We start from the raw sequence: 23,137 nt of genomic DNA, 5'->3' as shown, positions 1-23,137 counted from the left end.
ATGGGGGACAGATCTAGCGATCTTGCTGGTCGCGGGTGTACCTCAGCATCACGTACAGCTACAAGTTCCGCGTGTGGACAAGCATTGTCCTGCTGAAAAATGTCACCACGATACTGTCGCAAGAGTGGGAAGGACACAATTACGCCGTACGAATTTACTCAGTCACTAACAGCGTGATCTGAAGTCATACCCAATGGTTCCCCACACCATTACGCCAGGAGTAATACCGCTGCGCCTTCCAAAAAAGGGCGAAGAATGAATCTCCCCAGACCGACGCCATACATCTAGGGCAGTAGAGACAGTGCCGCGATACATCTCTGAACAGAACTTGAGACCTTTCATCAACAGTCAATGCTTCCCGATCGCAGCACCAGTCCAAGCTGTGGTGTTAGCGGCACTGGGCGATAATTCCCCAGACCGACTGCTGCTAGTCTCCGACCCCGACGTGGTCGGCCGGAACGTTGTTCACGAGTATGCCTGCCATCATGTTCCCATCAAGTCCAATATCGGGCCACTGTCACATCCGAATGCCCTACAAATCTGGATATTGCACGACTGGACCAGCCGGCCAAATGGAGACCCATAATGATGACCCTTTCAGACTCTGCCAGGTGGTGATAACGCTGTCTCCCACGAATATGTGGCATCTCCGTATCTCTCACAGTCATCGCTCAGCATCTGACACTGTTCACGCTTATATATCCTACCAGGGCTGTTAACAACACTAACACCTAATATACTAATGTACTCTGGTGACCGTTGTACTGTCACAGAGAATTGCAGTTCTAATATACCCGCCGATGGTGTGCACGTGTACGAAGTTAAATCGACATCCGACCATGTTTTCTGGCTTTTTTTTATGTAAGCAGGCAGCGTATTGTCTTCCCGATTCGATTCAGTAACTCCCCATTAGTTATACTATCTACCCATATAACCTAAATCACTCTTCTGTAGTACCACATTTCAGTCCACGTTTCACCCCCACACAAGACAAACTTCCAGGAAAGACTTCCCAACCATAAAATTTTTAGTTGATGAATTTCTCTTTTTCAGGAATACTTTTCTTCGTAACGACTACAAACTCTCAATGGAATTCAGAAACACCTTTTACATGTGCCCTCCGCGGCTTATACGGCTACCGTGGCGCGGCTCCATGAATCGTAGTTATTTAACGTATCTCTTCAGCATGACAAACTGTCGTTGTCGCTCTGCGATTTACTCAGACAAATGGAGCGTTTTCTTGCATTACTATGCCTCTGGGGACAAAGCAACCACATGGACATCAAGTAATGCACGGAACGGACTCTAAATTGCACAAGCAGCTCTCTGCCTCCTCCAAGAAACACACTGCCTTGTAAACTTTCATCACCTTGAAAATACTGGGGTACATACTTGACTCAATTGTACTACATTTCTTTTGGACTCAAAAATTATGCTGTAAGTACCGTTAGTAGATTGCGATAACGACATGTCCGAGTAATAATTCTACTACATGTCATTTTCTTAAATAATAAAGTGGGCCAACTAAAACATTCATATTTCTTTACGTACTACACGAAAATGGGGGTTCCTATTTTAAAAAAACGCAGTTGATATCCGTTTGACCTATGGCAGCGCCATCTAGCGGGCCAACCATAGCGCCATCTGGTTTCCCGCTTCAAGCTAGACGAGTTTCGTTCTTTGTAGTATTTTCGTTTAATGCTTATTTCGTGAGATATTTGGCCCGGTCACTATCAATGGACCACCCTGTATAAACCGCGTGGTTCATTCAGATGCTCATCGTGCGTTCCAGTTAACCGCTTTGAACGATCACTGTCGTCATCAATAACGCTATTAGTGTTTATAGACAGGACTGTGACCTGACATTGCTGCTGTGTTTCCTGCTATAGCAAGTACGATAAATAATGAAAGTGATTCGCGGGAAGCCGTTGACAAAGATGACGCAATTGCTGCGCGTTCCGAAAATTCCTTTAAACGCCCTGGCCACGACGATACAAAGCGGCGTATTTCATAAGTGGAGCGTCCATCTGGTGCGCCTGCAACGGCCGCACCATCGGCGCGTCATTCGCACAATTTAATTTCCAGCCAGACTAATTAAGCGCGGACACGGGTCGCGTCCGAGATCGCCAGCTTTGTGCGCTGCTTACTCCCAAACCAATATTCGATCGGTTTAATCACGTCTTCCAGAGTGCACAACTCTCAGACCGCTAGCAACGCTAGTAAGGTCTGACACTGGACAGTTCGTGCTAACCAATTACAAGTTCAAACGAGATATCCACATGTGACCGAGAGAGGTGATAGAAATTACCTCCCGTCACCCAAAATTGCATTTCCGTGGTTTCCCTGGAACGTTTCAAGCGAATTTCACAATAGTTTCTTTCAAATATCGTGGGCGCTATCCTTTCCCGTCCTTGTCTATTCAAAGGTTGTGCTCCTTATGTAATACACTCGTCGTCCACGGGGAAGCTATTCATAAATCTTCCGTTTCCCACCGTTGCTTTCAGCATTTAACAGTGGTATGTTATGCTCACCATATTCATACATTGTCAAATGACGGATAGTGCTAGGAAAATCTACGAACCAGAAGTACTTGAAGCAAAATTAAAACATCTCACCAATGGAATGGTTATTCCTTCGCTAAGGTGAAAAGAGCACTGAGATCAACGCGTAGAATTCATAGCGATGCTCAAGCGCCGGTGAAATCGAAAGTGTTCCTGCATTTCATTAAGCACGATATTAACCGCGTAGGAAAAATCTTCAAAAAGCGGAACATCGTGGTAATCTACAGACCCACCCCGCAGATACAAGATCACCTAAAATCGGCCGAGGATGCTCACCAACCGGTGGAAAAAGCTGAAATTTATAGGATTCCGTTTAATTGTGGGTAGGTATACGTGGGTACTACAAAAAGAACTGTCAAAAAATGGCTAGAAGAGCACAAGGGCAATTGCAGGAGAGTGGAGACTGGCAGATCAGCTGTTGCAGAATATGCATTGCAGGCAGAAGACCACAACATTAATTTTGATAGGACTCAAGTACTGGCAGCCAAAAGCAGTTACCATGAAAGACTAAACGGAGAGGCCATATCGTTTGTAAAGAACCCCAGGAATTTCTGGAGAAAAGAGGAGGGTGTGAAACTGAATAACATCTGGATCCCGATGCCGAAGAAGATGTGTACCAGTCTTCTACCATGGGATGATAGCAACAGCAGATGCGGAGCGAGGTGGCGCAGTCGTTAGCACACTGGACTCGTATTCGGGGGGACTACGGTTCCGTGCGGTAGCGTTCTCGCTTCCCGCGCCCGGGTTCCCGGGTTCGATTCCCGGCGGGGTCAGGGATTTTCTCTGCCTCGTGATGACTGGGCGTTGTGTGATGTCCTTAGGTTAGTTAGGTTTAAGTAGTTCTAAGTTCTAGGGGACTGATGACCCATAGCGCTCAGAGCCATTTGAACCATTTTTTGACTACGGTTCAAACCCGCGTTGGCCATCCTGATTTAGGTTTTCCGTGATTTCTCTAAACCGCTTCAGGCAAATGCCGGGATAGTTCCTTAGAAAGGTCACGAACGACCTCCTTCCCCGTCCTTCCCTGATCCAATGGGACCCATGACCTCGCTGTTTGGTCCCCTCCCCAAATTAACCAAGCAACCAACAGCGAAAGACGGCAGTCGACAACGGCCAATTGCGTTTGGGTATTCAAAACATGTTACGTCACGCCACAACGCAGGAGTAGAATTTTGCAGCAGCCAGTAGCGAGCCAGGGTGTGAATCGGACATTCAAAGAACTAAGATCCCCCCTGAAAATGTCCTCCGCAGTTATGCGCGAAACGTTGGGTTTTAATGTGAAATCCGTTCGACCACGGCATAATAGCCCGTAAAATTTTATTAATTTTCAAATGAACACTTTCAGAGTCCGAACTCTAAGGTAGTGGTAATTCAGCAAACATTGTATATGCAGAAAAAAGACAACAGATACAAAATTTTGCTTTTACGAGCTGTGCAATAAAAAATGGAATCTCTTAAATCTAAAATGATGAATACACTAAGCAGATTCAGAAGGATGTAGGTACTGGGAGACGAACAGCTTGCACAGGATACAGTAGCATGGAGAGCTGCATCAAATCAGTCTCAGGACTGAAGACCACAACAAACAACAAAATCTAAAATGACATAAAAAATTTCATGTATACTATTAGATCGCATATACAGCCGGATAAGGTAAGTTTGGGCAACTTTAAATTGTTGTCGCCGTTGTCTCAAAGAATTCATGATGGAGACAGAGCAAATTTAAATTTAGGAATAGGATAAAATGCACAATTTTTTTTTCGTGAGCTGTACAATAAAAATTGCGTTCTTACACACTTTGAATCACGTGAATTTTTTAAAAGTGTACATAATATCGGAAAAATAAACTACGGATAATGTGTAATCGTCGTCGCCTTGGTGGGAAAACAACTGATACTTCGTATTGCTAGGGGTGAAGCCAAGATAAACAATGCACTATCTACTTTGACATAGCAGCACTACATGGATACTAGTGTGTCAATATTATAAAGATCTATTTTGGAGAAAGTTATTACATGGCTAAGTACGTACTACGTTGTATACTTTTTACGTTAAACTCCTGATTATTGCATGTCATTTTCCATAAGATGCCGAAACTCTTACTTTACTCAGTTGTGGAAGCGTGGCGGTTCAGTCTGTCCGTCTAACTCATAAAAATGAATATGATATTTTAACATAATCCCCTGCTTATACATTAATTATTTTCCTGGGACTTTTAACTAGAAAATCCTACAACAGCGCTACCCACCAACTTTGACCTCTCCTTCGTATATCAACCATTCTCCGAAACAAAGATACTTCCAAATCCGAAATAAAGGCTTTTCAACCGGAAGGTTTTACTAGCAAGCAATGACGTAGAGGAAATACGCGAGACAGGATAAGAATGATTAAAGTGCAATGTGCTTCACGTTAAAAGCTGAGATCTTTCAGTACTCGTACTATCCAGCAACTACGCGAATCACACTTATAAAACTTTTTAAATGCTAATTTTACGCGTACTAAGCCCTTCATTAAGGCAGCAGAAAAAGTACACATTTTAAAAATTACTACCCTCCCATTATATGACAAAATTACAATCCTTCTACGCTTAGTTACACTAGATGTGCTGGTGGTCGGCACACGCTACATCTTAAAATGGTGACAACGTTCAAGACATTTATTACAACTGAGTTGTTTGAAGCTCTAATTTCTGAGAGTTTGATGAAGCCATAACTAGGCGTGTTCAGCTTTAAAGCTTTAAGCCCATTCATTTCATTTCTACATGACTCCAGGAGTTTCTGCACGCATACGTTTCTCATGGGAGAAAATTATTCTGCAATTAGCACTTCGTTGTGTATCCAGCCCTCTACACAATTAGCGATTTAGTTGCGGTAGACGCAGAGCGAGATCTGCTACTTACTGCGGGCGATCATGTAAACATACAACTTTTATGTGGCCAGAATTATTATAAAAACGTATTATTATTATTATTATTATTATTATTATTTATCACAAACTAGAGGCAGAGCACAATCTGGGACTTGGTCGTGAGCTTTTCAAATGAACTATCCCAGCATTCCCGTGACGTGACTTTTGGATATACTTTGTTTGGATGACAGGAAGGGGATTTGACATTTCTTCCACAAGCGTGAGAGTCCAAAGCTTTGAATCCTGCGTCGCTACTCTCAGTGCTCATACTAACCAGTAAGTAATACGACGTCTCTTGAATGTCTCACCTAGAGCGACGGTAATTGATTTTATGAATACAAATAATACTCTTCTCCCAATATATGTTGATAAAGTAAATATTGGTTAATACCCATAGAAACAAAGACACCAAAAATATATATAATATCTTTGATGCTGTTACCACCATAAATAAATTAATCTTTGTCGTCAGTTAAAAATCACTGTTTGATTGAAAGCTATTATAGGTCCCTGGACATATTTGGGGACGTAAAGTCAGGATTATTCAGAAATGATTCCATCTTTCCACCACCTTATTAACTTGCATTAGTAGTCACAACGACAGAAAATCGTATTCGAAAATTGCTTCGTGTGTTAGATATGTTCACGATCACTAAAGCTGATTTAAATATTATTAACGAAATATTACTCACTTGAAATAAGAGACATGTTTACGGATAGACAATATGCATTTAGAGCATTTGTAAATGTGGAGACTTTTTCTGGGAAAAAATAATATATTTTAAGTCAGAAGAATAATAGTTGACGTACGAAGAGCGACAAGACATCCACTGCATTTGCAAACAGCAAGTGCCAGTAATAAAAGTCGAGTTTTAAAAGGGGGGTAATTTCTTGTTAAGCCGAGAGGAAGATACGGTGTACGACTTTGGCTGTTGGAATGAAATTAGAGGAAACTTTGAAAATCAGCATAAACAAAGCCAATGATACTTCTAACAATACTCAACGGTTGAAACTACGGTTACAGGGCGGAACCTCGCCCCTGCCCCCCCCCCCCCCCACCCACACACACACACACACACACACACACAAGAACAAAAACTGGGTGGAACGGACGGGCCACTTCATGAGCAACTCAGTTTAACAATTCTCAAATCGTTGGCAAGAATGACATGACGGGAGGAGTTAAAGTAAGAATCTGCTAACCACGTAAGCTAGGAAATAACAGGCGAAAACATTCAGCTAGTGAAGATTAGAAACAACAGCAGACGGTAGAGACAGAGAACGTATGTAAGATAAACTTCTACAGGCCTGTATCTTTCTTCAAAATAGAAAACCAGTAACAGGTAAAGCAAAAGTAAAACTTTTTTAATTACGAATACAGGCGTCAAACGGAAACAGTTGTCGACGTAGAAAACAAAAGCATTCGAAGGCATGTAAAGTGTGGTTCTCCAGCAGAGAAAAAAGCCTTAGACAGAATACGAAACATGAAGTTACTGATAGAACGTAGGCAACAAGAAATCTATGGATTTGTTTGCACTAGAAACTGTTACGGCACGGCGAGACATGGAATGCATCCAGAATTATTAAGTTTGACAGTAAAATAAAAGCGGTGAAATGGGACAGTGGTCTTGTAATTCAGGTTAAAGAGAATTTTGACTGCAGGTAAATGATAGAATTAAACACAGTACAACTATCGGTCACTAAATGCAAAAAACCTACAAGCAACTACAATATGTTAGATCCAATGACTATCGAATAATATTTTTTCATACAAATAAATGGAATGAGGAACTCATGTTTATGAACTAAATTATATCCAGTGCTTGCTTTGTAAGTTTCACAAGCTCTCTAACTAAGCAAAAAAAGAATTTGCATAACATCTTCAGTACAAACATGCTGTGAAAACTCACAACATTTTAACACACATCAGGCTTTTTGTTTGCGCAGGCACAGACTTTTACAACAGCCGAGCTTGGTCACAGAAGTAAAATGATTAGAACGTGGTTGAATACACTTTGAATGCTTTTTCTAGAGTCCTCACTTAGCTCAGGAGGAAGTACGAATTACATTCATATTGATAGGTTCCTTGTATCATTTAATTTACGGCGCATTCATTGTGTTATATGTTGGCAACTGTGATAAAACGTGTTAGTGAACTACATCTTTGACTGTCCGAATTAACACGACAGTAAAAGGAATACGAAATTTGGTCAGCGTCTTCGGTAACAGCAGCCTCTTTATTATTGAAAGCAGAGGTCGCTTCTTACAATGATTGTCATGCTTTTTCTCTACATGTTAATCTACATCGTTATTACATATGCGTAATTAAGCGCGCGAGGTGGTGTTTGTGTGTGTGTGTGTGTGTGTGTGTGTGCGCGCGCGCAGGGGAAAGAGAGAGAGAGAGAGAGAGAGAGAGAGAGAGAGAGAGAGATTATATGTAGTATACTGGCTTAGGTATATATACATTGCCGGCTGTTAGATTATGTTCACAAGTCAAATGGCCAAATAGTTTAAAAAAAAAACAGAGCTCTGATAGCTGGAAGACGAGCGTTTCATTGATTCAGAGCCACAATATTGCGTAGGGACAGTGGTGGACGCGCTTACGAGACGAGGTAAGCGTATCTGAGTATCTGAAAAATGATTATCGAAAAACGTGACTCGAATGTTTGCATACAGCGCTGCCAGATAACCTCGCCTAAGGCAGTGCGATGTACGAGTAAATCAGCCTTCCTTTTGCATTAGAGGCGTTGCATAATTTGGTTTTCTGTGAACGGGAGCGTCTGCAGTATATCTCAAGCACTTAATGCCGACAATGAAAAAAGTTGTGTTATTCTCTTCCTCAGTATTTCGACTTCAGTCATAACTACTGATATTATAACTAAAACGTGCTGAAAGACTCTGAGCAGACACATTTACAATGCTTCTCGGGACGTGTTTATTTCCCGATTCGCTGACATGCCTGTAATCATATCAACAGTGTGTAGCATTGTTCAATTTCTGATCAACGTTCTACGGCGTGAAGGTTAAATTAGAGTTGTTAGTGGTTCGCTGACTCTGTGGGTTAGTGTCAAACTACTAAACTAACGCTTGGAGGATCGACTACGCGGTTTGTTCTGTCACTTATCGTTTCAATCACCTCTGGCAATGTTATGTGTACACGTTGTGTCCTAAATTGTATCATACTTCAGGCGGCGTGTATACTGTAAATCATAAGTTAGTGAAGAGGTCACAACAGGAAAATCGCTCAGTACCGACAACGATACCACCGAGCCTAAAATAGCAATATGCTGTTGTGACCAACCTTCGGGTTTCTACCTCTTTCACTTCAAGAAGCTGTAAAACGAAAACGTCGTTCTTGCTGCTGCTGTTATTCGAACACATGTTGCGACACAGAGAGACAACAAGAGATTTGTGGCTTAATTTATACTGTAAAGCTCAAGGGTCTCTCTTACATTACATCAGGAATTCTTCATATTTTAACAGTACAGTCATCATACACACAATACATGAGACATAGTACGTCTTATATTTAATATCTGATCTAATATTTAGACAGTGGAACAACAGCAACTCACACAACAGAAATAATACTTGTGTGGGAACATTAGCTCGTGCGAGGTGGCGCACTGGACTCGCATTCGGGAGGACGACGGTTCAAATCCGCGACCGGTCATTTAGATTTCGGTTTCCCGCGATTTACCTAAATCGCTCCAGGCAAATGCCCGGATGGTTCCTCTAAAAGGGCACGGCCGATTTCTCTCCCTCCCCATTCTTCCATAATCCGAGCTTCTGCTCCGTCTCTATTGACCTCGCCGTCGACAGGACGTTAAACTCTAATCTTCTCCTCTAGTAACATGAGAATAATGTGGATAATAACATAAGTAGGTAGATCGAAGCTGTGGAATTCGGCGTCAGTAGACGTAAAGAAAGGATGTGGTGTATAAGAGGATCAGGACAGCGAATCAGGAATGAAAATAAGTGTACCCGAAGAAGAAATGAGTATGTGCTAAACCGTTGGTATACAAAAATTGCCATTATTAGTTTTTAAGAGAGGTCTTAGTAAAATGAGAAAATGAAGCAAATCTGTTTTTTTGGTTTTATTTCCGTATATGCTCTTAGTGTATAATTTATCGAAGACTGCAGGGTACTTTCTTACAGAGGCAGACCGAAACAATGAAGAAGGAAAAACTGAATTACAAAAAAAAAAAAAAAAAAAAAAAAAAAAAAATTGGCTCTGAGCACTATGGGACTCAACATCTTAGGTCATAAGTCCCCTAGAACTTAGAACTACTTAAATCTAAATAACCTAAGGACATCACACACACCCATGCCCGAGGCAGGATTCGAACCTGCGACCGTAGCAAACTGAATTACAATCACTAAAATTAAACGGATGAATTCGGTGAAATGCCTCAATCGAAACAATACAAGTGATATTTATTCGCAAATTCCAAATCTGCTATGTAATGAATATGTCGTGCCACAAGGAAATCTGTGCCATAATGGGATTTAAAAGTGGATCTCCTGCTTATCTTTATCAGTCATCTTAATCGGTTGGATCATCCCAGTGCGCCAAATGTCCGATCGCAACATTCTCACACCAACATTTTCGAATTATCTTAATGTTGAGGAAAGACATGGTCCAATGTCATATCCGCCGCTCTTATAGTGGGGCTATTCCCAAAGGATGACATCTTGTTTTTTTTTTAGGAAAAATAGTAGCAAAACAAGAGTGACACTGAATGTTTATATCCTTCCTGGAGGCATGCTTGGCTGCCGTAATTTGACTGCTCGCGGTAAGTGGAAGATCAATGTTGGTGTGATTTCCCTAAATCGATTCAGGCAAATGTCGGGATGGTTCCTTCGAAAGGCCACGGCCCACCTTCTTCCCTAATCTGATTGGACAGTCAAAACCAGTCAATCAACCATCAAAGTTCCAATCCCAGTATGGCACACATCATCATTTGTCGCGATGTATTCATTATAATGCAGGGGCAGGGCAATGTTTTGTCTATGTATCGGTAAAGCCAGGATATTAGGTAAGTCAGACGTTGCGTTACGATCATAACGAAAGATAACTGTTTTCGGGTAGTATACTAACTGTTGTGTTTCCGAGTACACCACACGCTCGTAACGTGTATTTCTAGATAGCACTGTCTACTATGTAACACTTTTTGTCTTACGGTATTCATGTGCTAGTCACTGACTTTAGCCAAGCTTACAAGACGCAGCAGCTCAAAATATGCTCTTGTAGGTTAGCACTTCCTTCCACTGACTCCTTCAAATTTTCTTTTGCTTGTGCTATGTGACTCGCAAGACGAGGTCAAAATACACTCCTGGAAATTGAAATAAGAACACCGTGAATTCATTGTCCCAGGAAGGGGAAACTTTATTGACACATTCCTGGGGTCAGATACATCACATGATCACACTGACAGAACCACAGGCACATAGACACAGGCAACAGAGCATGCACAATGTCGGCACTAGTACAGTGTATATCCACCTTTCGCAGCAATGCAGGCTGCTATTCTCCCATGGAGACGATCGTAGAGATGCTGGATGTAGTCCTGTGGAACAGCTTGCCATGCCATTTCCACCTGGCGCCTCAGTTGGACCAGCGTTCGTGCTGGACGTGCAGACCGCGTGAGACGACGCTTCATCCAGTCCCAAACATGCTCAATGGGGGACAGATCCGGAGATCTTGCTGGCCAGGGTAGTTGACTTACACCTTCTAGAGCACGTTGGGTGGCACGGGATACATGCGGACGTGCATTGTCCTGTTGGAACAGCAAGTTCCCTTGCCGGTCTAGGAATGGTAGAACGATGGGTTCGATGACGGTTTGGATGTACCGTGCACTATTCAGTGTCCCCTCGACGATCACCAGTGGTGTACGGCCAGTGTAGGAGATCGCTCCCCACACCATGATGCCGGGTGTTGGCCCTGTGTGCCTCGGTCGTATGCAGTCCTGATTGTGGCGCTCACCTGCACGGCGCCAAACACGCATACGACCATCATTGGCACCAAGGCAGAAGCGACTCTCATCGCTGAAGACGACACGTCTCCATTCGTCCCTCCATTCACGCCTGTCGCGACACCACTGGAGGCGGGCTGCACGATGTTGGGGCGTGAGCGGAAGACGGCCTAACGGTGTGCGGGACCGTAGCCCAGCTTCATGGAGACGGTTGCGAATGGTCCTCGCCGATACCCCAGGAGCAACAGTGTCCCTAATTTGCTGGGAAGTGGCGGTGCGGTCCCCTACGGCACTGCGTAGGATCCTACGGTCTTGGCGTGCATCCGTGCGTCGCTGCGGTCCGGTCCCAGGTCGACGGGCACGTGCACCTTCCGCCGACCACTGGCGACAACATCGATGTACTGTGGAGACCTCACGCCCCACGTGTTGAGCAATTCGGCGGTACGTCCACCCGGCCTCCCGCATGCCCACTATACGCCCTCGCTCAAAGTCCGTCAACTGCACATACGGTTCACGTCCACGCTGTCGCGGCATGCTACCAGTGTTAAAGACTGCGATGGAGCTCCGTATGCCACGGCAAACTGGCTGACACTGACGGCGGCGGTGCACAAATGCTGCGCAGCTAGCGCCATTCGACGGCCAACACCGCGGTTCCTGGTGTGTCCGCTGTGCCGTGCGTGTGATCATTGCTTGTACAGCCCTCTCGCAGTGTCCGGAGCAAGTATGGTGGGTCTGACACACCGGTGTCAATGTGTTCTTTTTTCCATTTCCAGGAGTGTAGTCTCCAAGCCGACTAAAACTCGACCCGTCCACTCACATGTATAGGACGATATTTGGATTAAGTCTGCATCTTTGAAAGCACTAAAGCATTGCTTCTTGCAGTCTACGCTATAAAATGCCCCACCAATTCCAAACAACCACTGCCTTCATCCCGTCACACCGCGCCTCGGTTCCACTATCTGTTTGAGAATAAGCTGTTTCATACACACACACACACACACACACACACACACACACACACACACACACACACACATTGGTGGTCACTCTGCTCTCATATAAGCTAATGATCACCTCATTATCTGATAAGTTCCGCTGTTGTTTAAGCTAATGAACATTCATTACCCTGTCGATTACATGTAGCTCCTGCATAATGCCACATTAACCGACGTCACTTATCAGGCTCCCTACAGAATTCCTGTTCTCCATCGTTAATTAACATGAAGCAGAACGTGGGGTACTACATCCAACGGTGGATTCTTCCCTGCACATACGTCACACTGCGGTGGAAGAAATGTTTCTCAGAGCAACTTTGAAAATTGAGTACCCTATAGGTTCAGTAACAAGTATTATGCGCTGCTGAAAATCCGCAAATTCAGATCTTTCAGGAAATGAGATTTTTCAACAAATTAGTACTTCCTACTGATTTTTGCATAACGCTGGAGAAATCACAGAGTCAAAAATAAGCTATACATAGGGATCTCTGTAACTCTCTATAACGTGATAGTAACAGATATGAATGAAACCGCGAAAAACAGAAATGTACATCAGTATGGATTAAACTCCTCGTTTTAACATATAATGAAACGCTGTAGCAAATCAAATGGACAAGTAATACGTCGCGTGTCTTCACTACAGGTTCAAATGGTTCTGAGCACTATGGGACTTAACTGCTGTGGTCATCACTCCCCTGGAACTTAGAACTACTTAAACCTAACTAACCTAAGGACATCACACACACACATCCATGCCCGAGGCAGGATTTGAACATGCGACCGTAGGGGTCGCGCGGTTCCAGACTGTAGCGCCTAGAACCGCTCGGCTACCCCTGCCGGCTTCACTACAGGCATTTGATGCATACTGAGAAAACGTTTTCAGAAGTGTTGGTGTAGGCACATGTTAGACTCCTAAATAGAAAAACTCGTTTTATTGGAGTGAAATTCGAACATGGGAAACCAAAATAGAACACACATCGAATAAGGTTCCTGGGTGCATCACGCGTTCCCACCTCTCGCCATATGAGGGTAGCTACGGCACTGTCGAACACGATCGTTTTGGTGGCCCAGGTTTCATTGTGTGGGGAGGATACTGTTGTATGAGCGAACTGTCCTCCAAATCTTTGAATACGGTACAGCCACCGGCGCAACACAATTGTGGCACTGTTCAAATGGCTCTGAGCACTATGGGACTTAACTTCTGAGGTCATCAGTCCGCTAGAACTTAGCGGTCGCGCGGTTCCGGACTGTAGCGCCTAGAACTCCTCGGCCACTCCGGCCGGCTGTGGCACTGTATTCCTTCTCCACGTGCGTCTTTTCAGGGGTGCATTTGACCCTGAATCGACTTTTATGGATGAAAATGCGCGACCGCATCGAACAGCGCAGGTGAATGAGGTCTTACAACGAGAGGATAATATGCGAATGTTTTAGTGTGCCGTTTCCGAGACTTGAATGCGTTGGGGGGGGGGGGGATGACCACATACATCAGCGTCCATCCAGCCGTTGTCAGTTACGCTGGTGGAGGAATGGAAAGCTCTCCCACAAGGACCTTATGGTCAGCATGCATTGGCGTCTGCAGTCAACAATAAAGGGGGGGGGATGTTATATTGTTGCTAAACCTTCTTACTTCATTTTTTTTTTCAAAGGAAGTCGTCATTTATGGGTTATGCACCAGTTAAGCACAATTATAAGTTATCCAGTGATAAGTCACATACCAAATTAAGTACAGAATGCCCTCTTTTACACACTGTACTGACAACACCAGATTGGCGGGAACCGCGAGTTGGTACCAACTGCAACCGTAAATTTTACGAGGTTAGGGTTGAGAAGCATGTCCTGCTCTTTGTAATGTCCGGGGTACTATCATTAATCGTGGTCACTTACAATTGAGAAAAGTGTAATTTATGTTCGCCTCATTGCTTATTTCTTTCAGTTACCTTCTGTACTAAACTGTAACAGTTCCTTCTGTGTACGGTCCAAGTTTCAACGAGCTATGTTACTTGGCAGCGACACATCACGCGAAAGTTACTTTCATCCCCTAGTTTTGCACACCAGTGTAGTTTACTAGATTCTATCCGAACAACTGCTTCGAGGGTATTTTTATTTGGCAGCCGCTGTTAGCACCGAAACCGAGTTGCGGCTGGAGTTGCTTGTCACGCGACGCTAGGAAGGATTATGACGATCCTCATCCTGACCTGCAACCAACGGAGCTAACTGCCTTCCGTCCAATTACGAGGGACGCGCTGGATTTTAAATTTTCCGCTAGGCAATTTTATGAGCTTCCCGGCTGTAAAAACGGAAGAAACATTTACCGCACGGGAGCAGTCGTTGTAATCCGGCGTTGTTCATTACTGCACAGCACCGAGGTCATAATATCGTCTGTTTTGTAACGGAGGTACGTGGTTTACGGCCGCCATTCAAACCGGCACCTTTCGTTGCCCGTGTGAAACCTGAGTATTGTTTAACGTGTGCGCAGAAAGCTCCTGGCTTCGTATACAGTGGCCTTTCCAAGTTTATTTGAAATATGAAACTGATCAATGCACAATAATTTGGCGAAATTAAACTTTCCGTCTCTGAAACGTATATGTCACAACAAAATGGAAAACAAACGATAATACAGTTCCGAAGTTTACAGTTTGCTTATCACGTTCTAGTGGGTACAGAGTAATATCCGTTCTCTGGGTACCGTCTTCTCCATTAACACAGCAAAAACTTAGCCATATGGACTACAACAACAATTTAATATTTAGAAATCCAGTAGAGCCGTAAGTTACCACAGAAATAAATAAATAATAATTCTGTCAAAAATTACAGCTGAATGTCATCTGAGCAGACAGACAAAGCACCTAAGTTTGTAGCTAAATCATCAATGTACTACGAGTTTAACGTCTCGTCAGCAGCGAGGTTATTATAAAAGAATCTGTATCACAACTTGAGAGAGAGGGAGTGAAGAAAGCAGACATTTCCTTTTTAAGGAACTATACCGGCATTCGTCGAACTGATAGAGGAAAAGCATAGAAAATATAAATCATGTTAGGCACACGAGGATTTTATATCCGCTCCTACATTGGCCTCGGACGTAAACATATACTCTGCGCAGACCAAAACATACGACGTATGGTGCAGATTGTAGACTAAGGAAATATCAGACTATATATTTTGAAGCAACATACAGAAAATGTAGATCGTTGCCAAACTGACGTATTTAAACACAAGTACCTTTCCATTTCTTAAAAAAAAATTTAAGGAACTGTTTTTAAATCTGTAACCTAGATGTGAAACCATAATCTATGTGTAAAAATGGACAAATCATGTAATATTTCAGGAACCTACTGAAGATGCCTTGTAAAAAAAGGCGAAACGAGTCTGGGTGCATAAATAAAAATAAAAATTTCGATGTGCAGCATGCAAAAAAGGCATTTTCTTTGAAACAACTGCAATTTAAATACAAGTGATCTTTCCACGAACACCACAACACAAACCGTCGGTTCAAACAGTTACTGCTGATAAATCAACAATCTGGTATGCGACAAGTTTGTTTACTTTCCAACAGTATACAACGGAAGCTTGAAATGGAAATCAATTGTTAGGAGTCGCTATTAGTGGTACGAAACGACTTTTCGAAGCGTACAGTGATTAAAATTCGTTGCCTCTGCAGAGTTTTCGTCTGCAGGTCATCATAACGACGTCGTAAGGACACAACTGGACACGGCGGTATTTATCTTATAGCATTTGAAAGGATGGATCCGTTATGGAAACACGCATTGACACTTACTGAGGTTAATTTTTCTCTGTCATACACAGATTATATCTTCAATTTGAGACACGCATTTTTTACAGTCAAATATAAAGAGTCATATTAAAAAGCACTGAAGAAGATCCAGACCTTGTGTAGTTGCTGTTTACTGTTAACACGAATGTGTAGTCGAGGTAGCTACACAGTCATAACAGTGAAACGACGTGAGTTACGAATTTTTTAAAAAACTTAACTTTCCGTTACATAAAAATCCCTTTACAACTGTTGGCTGTGGCTATAAGCCAGCAAATATAACTGTGTCGTTCAACAACTTGGCCACGATTCCCTAAATTAGACTTACCTGGCAAGCAAAAGCATGTAATGTGTACACATATTTCGATTAATGTATTACGAGACATGATCCAATAAGGACGGAGGGAGACAAAATTAGGTTCTAATGTGCAGTCAACGAAAAGGGCGCTGGAGATGCAACAGGAAAACACGGTTGTGACGTTTTGAGAAAGGCCTATCCTTTCATTCTGATGAAATGATTTAGGGGAAGTACCGAAATCTGAATCAGAATGACCGAAAGGGGAATTAAATCCAGATCCTTCCAAAACACGTTCTCAGTTTCTTAGCTGCTGTGTCATCAGTCTCAACGAGGAAGTTTTGTGGCAAAAGGTTGTGTATGATCCACACGAAGCAATTAACACCTAGATTAAATGAAAGAGCCAGCAACCAATTCCTCGCCCGGTCCTCGGCTGCCTCAGGACTTTCTCTGTGATGACCGGACGGGACGATAAACACATAACATAAAACATGGGATTTTTAGCCACAAATGAAAATTCCGCTTCATTTCCTGCTTAGCGGCGTCAAGCCTTAATCACCACTAAAAGAGTGCTGTTCAACAGCGACATTTCCAACAAATGTGTTTATATCGAATCTCTAGAAACGCTGCCCATAAATTACGCTTAATTCCGTGATGTATGGAGTTTTAAATTATTCTTTAATTTGTCCTAAACTTCAACAGTTAATAAAAATCGCTGCTATGGCCTCGGGAAGTCTTACCAACCTCCGCCACATGGCTGATTTTGTACACAAATATTTCATAAAAACTGCCAAAAATTCGTGATTTATAGACGTTCAAACCGCCTTCGTAAGCCATAACGTTATGGTGAGGTCGCCAGTGATTTTAGAAGAGAAGGTGGCTATTGTTGTAGTCTTCAGTCCAAAGATTGGTTTCATGCAACTCTCCGTGCTACTCTATCCAGTGCAAGCCTCTTCATTTCCGAAGAATTACTGCAAACCACATTGATTGGAACCTGCTTAATGCACTCGTCTCTTGATCTCCCTCCCTGTTTGTCGTAACATAATCGCTCACATAACAACTGTAAATAGGTATTCATTTAATAAACTAAAAATAACTCCACTATATAAACAAAAGCTAAGAGAATTCGTATTGTCTACTCATATACGAGAACTAGACAGGAAATGAAGAGCGAGCAGCGCTCCAAATTGCCTTTCGTGAAAGAATGCTACAGCTGCTGTACTGGATGACTCAGAATAAATTTCCCCTCTAGCAATGTAGAATAGTGTGCACACATTTCCGTAGTTTCTGTCCATTTGCGTTTCTAGAGTTAGTACCGTTAGCACCTCATATCTGTATTCCATATAGTGTTAATGCACTTTGTGGCACATAAACACCCTCCCTCAGCGTCCTCCGTGGGCTAGTCTATGCACTGAGTCGCCAGTGATTCTTAAGGTGCCCTACAGAGGGTCAGTGTAATTTCGTGAAACATCCTGTAGTTGATACTACTGGGGTAGATAGAGTGGGGATTCATCTGCTCGCCTGCAAGTTTGGACACACAAGAAGGACGGAAGTGTATGACCATAATACGACGACCTACTTGCCCTGACACTTCTTCTACACACCCGCCCCCCCCCCCCCCCCCGAAAACAATTATCCCTTAATACGGTTCTACTGCAATAAAGTCGTAGTACACAAATTTAATATTCGTTCTTAATCCACTTCATTTAACAGTAAACAGTAATTTTATACCATTAAAACACTATGTTTTTCAGTTTGCGAATATTGCATGCCCTGCTGCGCGGACAATATTAGTCCTACAGAAAAATGGAGAAGGAACTTTTTTGTACTAAATTTAATGTAGTTTAATTTTTTGCCGGGAAACATTTTCGCTATAAGCCGCGATTTTCGAATTATTCAAGGAAAACGTGAAAAAGTGATCTTTTAAACACCTTCAACCCCACACTCACACTCATACCCCACAGATGGGAATTTTTTGTATGTTGTTCATGACACAGCCTCTTATCACCGTACAAATACAGGGTGTTTCAAAAATGACCGGTATATTTGAAACGGCAATAAAAACTAAACGAGCAGCGATAGAAATACACCGTTTGTTGCAATATGCTTGGGACAACAGTACATTTTCAGGCGGACAAACTTTCTAAATTACAGTAGTTACAATTTTCAACAACAGATGGCGCTGCGGTCTGGGAAACTCTATAGTACGATATTTTCCACATATCCACCATGCGTAGCAATAATATGGCGTAGTCTCTGAATGAAATTACCCGAAACCTTTGACAACGTGTCTGGCGGAATGGCTTCACATGTAGATGAGATGTACTGCTTCAGCTGTTCAATTGTTTCTGGATTCTGGCGGTACACCTGGTCTTTCAAGTGTCCCCACAGAAAGAAGTCACAGGGGTTCATGTCTGGCGAATAGGGAGGCCAATCCACGCCGCCTCCTGTATGTTTCGGATAGCCCAAAGCAATCACACGATCATCGAAATATTCATTCAGGAAATTAAAGACGTCGGCCGTGCGATGTGGCCGGGCACCATCTTGCATAAGCCACGAGGTGTTCGCAGTGTCGTCTAAGAAAGTTTGTACCGCCACAAATTCACGAAGAATGTCCAGATAGCGTGATGCAGTAATCGTTTCGGATCTGAAAAATGGGCCAATGATTCTTTTGGAAGAAATGGCGGCCCAGACCAGTACTTTTTGAGGATGCAGGGACGATGGGACTGCAACATGGGGCTTTTCGGTTCCCCATATGCGCCAGTTCTGTTTATTGACGAAGCCGTCCAGGTAAAAATGAGCTTCGTCAGTAAACCAAATGCTGCCCACATGCATATCGCCGTCATCAATCCTGTGCACTATATCGTTAGCGAATGTCTCTTGTGCAGCAATGGTAGCGGCGATGAGGGGTTGCCGCGTTTGAATTTTGTATGGATAGAGGTGTAAACTCTGGCGCATGAGACGATACGTGGACGTTGGCGTCATTTGGACCGCAGCTGCAACACGGCGAACGGAAACCCGAGGCCGCTGTTGGATCACCTGCTGCACTAGCTGCGCGTTGCCCTCTGTGGTTGCCGTACGCGGTCGCCCTACCTATCCGTCACGTTCCCAGTCCGTTGAAATTTTTCAAACAGATCCTTGTTTGTATCGCTTTTCGGTCCTTTGGTTACATTAAACCTCCGTTGAAAACTTCGTCTTGTTGCAACAACACTGTGTTCTAGGCGGTGGAATTCCAACATCAGAAAAATCCTCTGTTCTAAGGAATAAACCATGTTGTCTACAGCACACTTGCACGCTGTGAACAGCACACGCTTACAGCAGAAAGACGACGTACAGAATGGCGCACCCACAGACTGCGTTGTCTTCTATATCTTTCACATCACTTGCAGCGCCATCTGTTGTTGAAAATTCTAACTACTGTAATTTCGAAAGTTTGTCCGCCTGAAAATGTACTGTTGTCCCAAGCATATTGCAACAAACGATGTATTTCTATCGCTGCTCGTTTAGTTTTTATTGCCGTTTCAAATATACCGGTCATTTTTGAAACACCCTGTATTTGCGACTACACGAATTTTTCCCCTGTTCGTTGCCTGGGCTATATCGTCCACGTTTAATTTCCGTTCAAAGCTACACTCCAGAGAAATGCCATCAGAAAAGACTTCTTAATACTTTGCTTTAAATTCGATGCTGACGAATTTCTCTTCTTGCCAAAATTTCTCTTCTTGCCATTGCCAGTCTACATTTTATATCCTCTCCACCTCGGTCATTATCAGTTATTTCACTGCGCAAATAGCGAAAGTCCTCTATTGCATTAGGAAATGAGATACTGAAGTAATTCTCTCAGCATCACCTGATTTAATTCGAATACATTCCATTACCGTTCTTTTGCCTTTGTTAATGATCACATTAATCCACCTTTCAAAACGAAGTTCTTTCCGTTCAGCTGCACTTCCAAGTACTTTGCTGTCTCTGACAGAATTACAGAGTCATCGGTAATACTCAGTTTTATTTCTCCATGAACTTTAATTCCTTCTCCAAATTTTTCTTTGGCTTCCTTTACTGCTTGCTCAATGTATAGATTTATGAACATTGTGGATAGGCTACAGCCCTGTCACATTCCCTTCTCAACCACTGTTTCCCTTTCATGTCCTCAGACTCTTAAATCATCCCTCTAATTTCTATACAACTTGTGTATAACCTTTCACTTCTTGTATTTTACTCCTCCTACATTCAGAATTTCAAAGAGTCTACTCCAGTAAATATTGTTAAAAGCTTTCTCCAATTTTATAAAAGCTATACACGTTTGCCTTTCTTTAACCTATCTCCCAAAATAAGTCGTAGGGTCAGTACTGCCTACCACTTTCCAACATTTCTCTGGAACCCAAAATGATCTCCGAAGTTGACTTCTACCACAAAATATTTTGTGTCAGTATTTTATAAGCGTGACTTGTTAAACTGACAGTTCGGTAATATTCACGCCTGTCTGCACCTTCTTTCTTTGGAATTGGAATTATTACATTCTACGTTAAGTCTGAGGGTACTTCGGCTGTCTCATACATCTTGCACACCAGATGGAACAGTTTTGTCACGGCTGGCTCTCCCAAGGTTGTCAGTAGTTCTAACGGAATGTCGTCAACTCGCAGGGCCTTGTTTCGACTTAAGTCTTTCAGTGCTTTGTCAAATTCTTCTCGCAGTATCATATCTCCCATCTCGTCTTTATCTACTACTTCTTCCCTTTCTTTAATACTGCCTTCAAGTTCATTTCCCTTTCAGAGTCCCTTCATATATTCCTTCCACCTTTCTGTTTTCTCTTCTTTGTTTAGTACTTGTTTTCCATCTGAAATCTTGATATTCATACAGCTGCTACTCTTATCTTTAATTACCTTCTAATTTTCCCTAGATATAAATGCTTCTATAGACTTCCATTTGTGCTCTCGCCATTACTACTTAGCCATTTTGCTCTTTCTGTCAATCTCATTTTTAGGCATTAATATTCCCTTTCGCTTGCTTCATTCGTTTCATTCTTATATTTTCTCCTTTAATCAGTTAAACTGAATATCTTCTGTGATATCCATGGATTTCTCCTAGGCCTATTTGATCCCTTGCTCCCTTTACTACACTCCTGGAAATGGAAAAAAGAACACATTGACACCGGTGTGTCAGACCCACCATACTTGCTCCGGACACTGCGAGAGGGCTGTACAAGCAATGATCACACGCACGGCACAGCGGACACACCAGGAACCGCGGTGTTGGCCGTCGAATGGCGCTAGCTGCGCAGCATTTGTGCACCGCCGCCGTCAGTGTCAGCCAGTTTGCCGTGGCATACGGAGCTCCATCGCAGTCTTTAACACTGGTAGCATGCCGCGACAGCGTGGACGTGAACCGTATGTGCAGTTGACGGACTTTGAGCGAGGGCGTATAGTGGGCATGCGGGAGGCCGGGTGGACGTACCGCCGAATTGCTCAACACGTGGGGCGTGAGGTCTCCACAGTACATCGATGTTGTCGCCAGTGGTCGGCGGAAGGTGCACGTGCCCGTCGACCTGGGACCGGACCGCAGCGACGCACGGATGCACGCCAAGACCGTAGGATTCTACGCAGTGCCGTAGGGGACCGCACCGCCACTTCCCAGCAGATTAGGGACACTGTTGCTCCTGGGGTATCGGCGAGGACCATTCGCAACCGTCTCCATGAAGCTGGGCTACGGTCCCGCACACTGTTAGGCCGTCTTCCGCTCACGCCCCAACATCGTGCAGCCCGCCTCCAGTGGTGTCGCGACAGGCGTGAATGGAGGGACGAATGGAGACGTGTCGTCTTCAGCGATGAGAGTCGCTTCTGCCTTGGTGCCAATGATGGTCGTATGCGTGTTTGGCGCCGTGCAGGTGAGCGCCACAATCAGGACTGCATACGACCGAGGCACACAGGGCCAACACCCGGCATCATGGTGTGGGGAGCGATCTCCTACACTGGCCGTACACCACTGGTGATCGTCGAGGGGACACTGAATAGTGCACGGTACATCCAAACCGTCATCGAACCCATCGTTCTACCATTCCTAGACCGGCAAGGGAACTTGCTGTTCCAACAGGACAATGCACGTCCGCATGTATCCCGTGCCACCCAACGTGCTCTAGAAGGTGTAAGTCAATTACCCTGGCCAGCAAGATCTCCGGATCTGTCCCCCATTGAGCATGTTTGGGACTGGATGAAGCGTCGTCTCACGCGGTCTGCACGTCCAGCACGAACGCTGGCCCAACTGAGGCGCCAGGTGGAAATGGCATGGCAAGCCGTTCCACAGGACTACATCCAGCATCTCTACGATCGTCTCCATGGGAGAATAGCAGCCTGCATTGCTGCGAAAGGTGGATATACACTGTACTAGTGCCGACATTGTGCATGCTCTGTTGCCTGTGTCTATGTGCCTGTGGTTCTGTCAGTGTGATCATGTGATGTATCTGACCCCAGGAATGTGTCAATAAAGTTTCCCCTTCCTGGGACAATGAATTCACGGTGTTCTTATTTCAATTTCCAGGAGTGTATATCATCTTTCAAAGTTACCCATTCATCTTATACTGTATCCTTTCCCCCGTTTCAGTCAATCGTTGCCTAATGCTCCCTTTGAAACTCTCACAA

Source organism: Schistocerca cancellata, chromosome 4, assembly GCF_023864275.1.
Source record: "Schistocerca cancellata isolate TAMUIC-IGC-003103 chromosome 4, iqSchCanc2.1, whole genome shotgun sequence".
NCBI classification, from domain to species: domain Eukaryota; kingdom Metazoa; phylum Arthropoda; class Insecta; order Orthoptera; family Acrididae; genus Schistocerca; species Schistocerca cancellata.
This window is presented reverse-complemented; position numbering follows the sequence as displayed.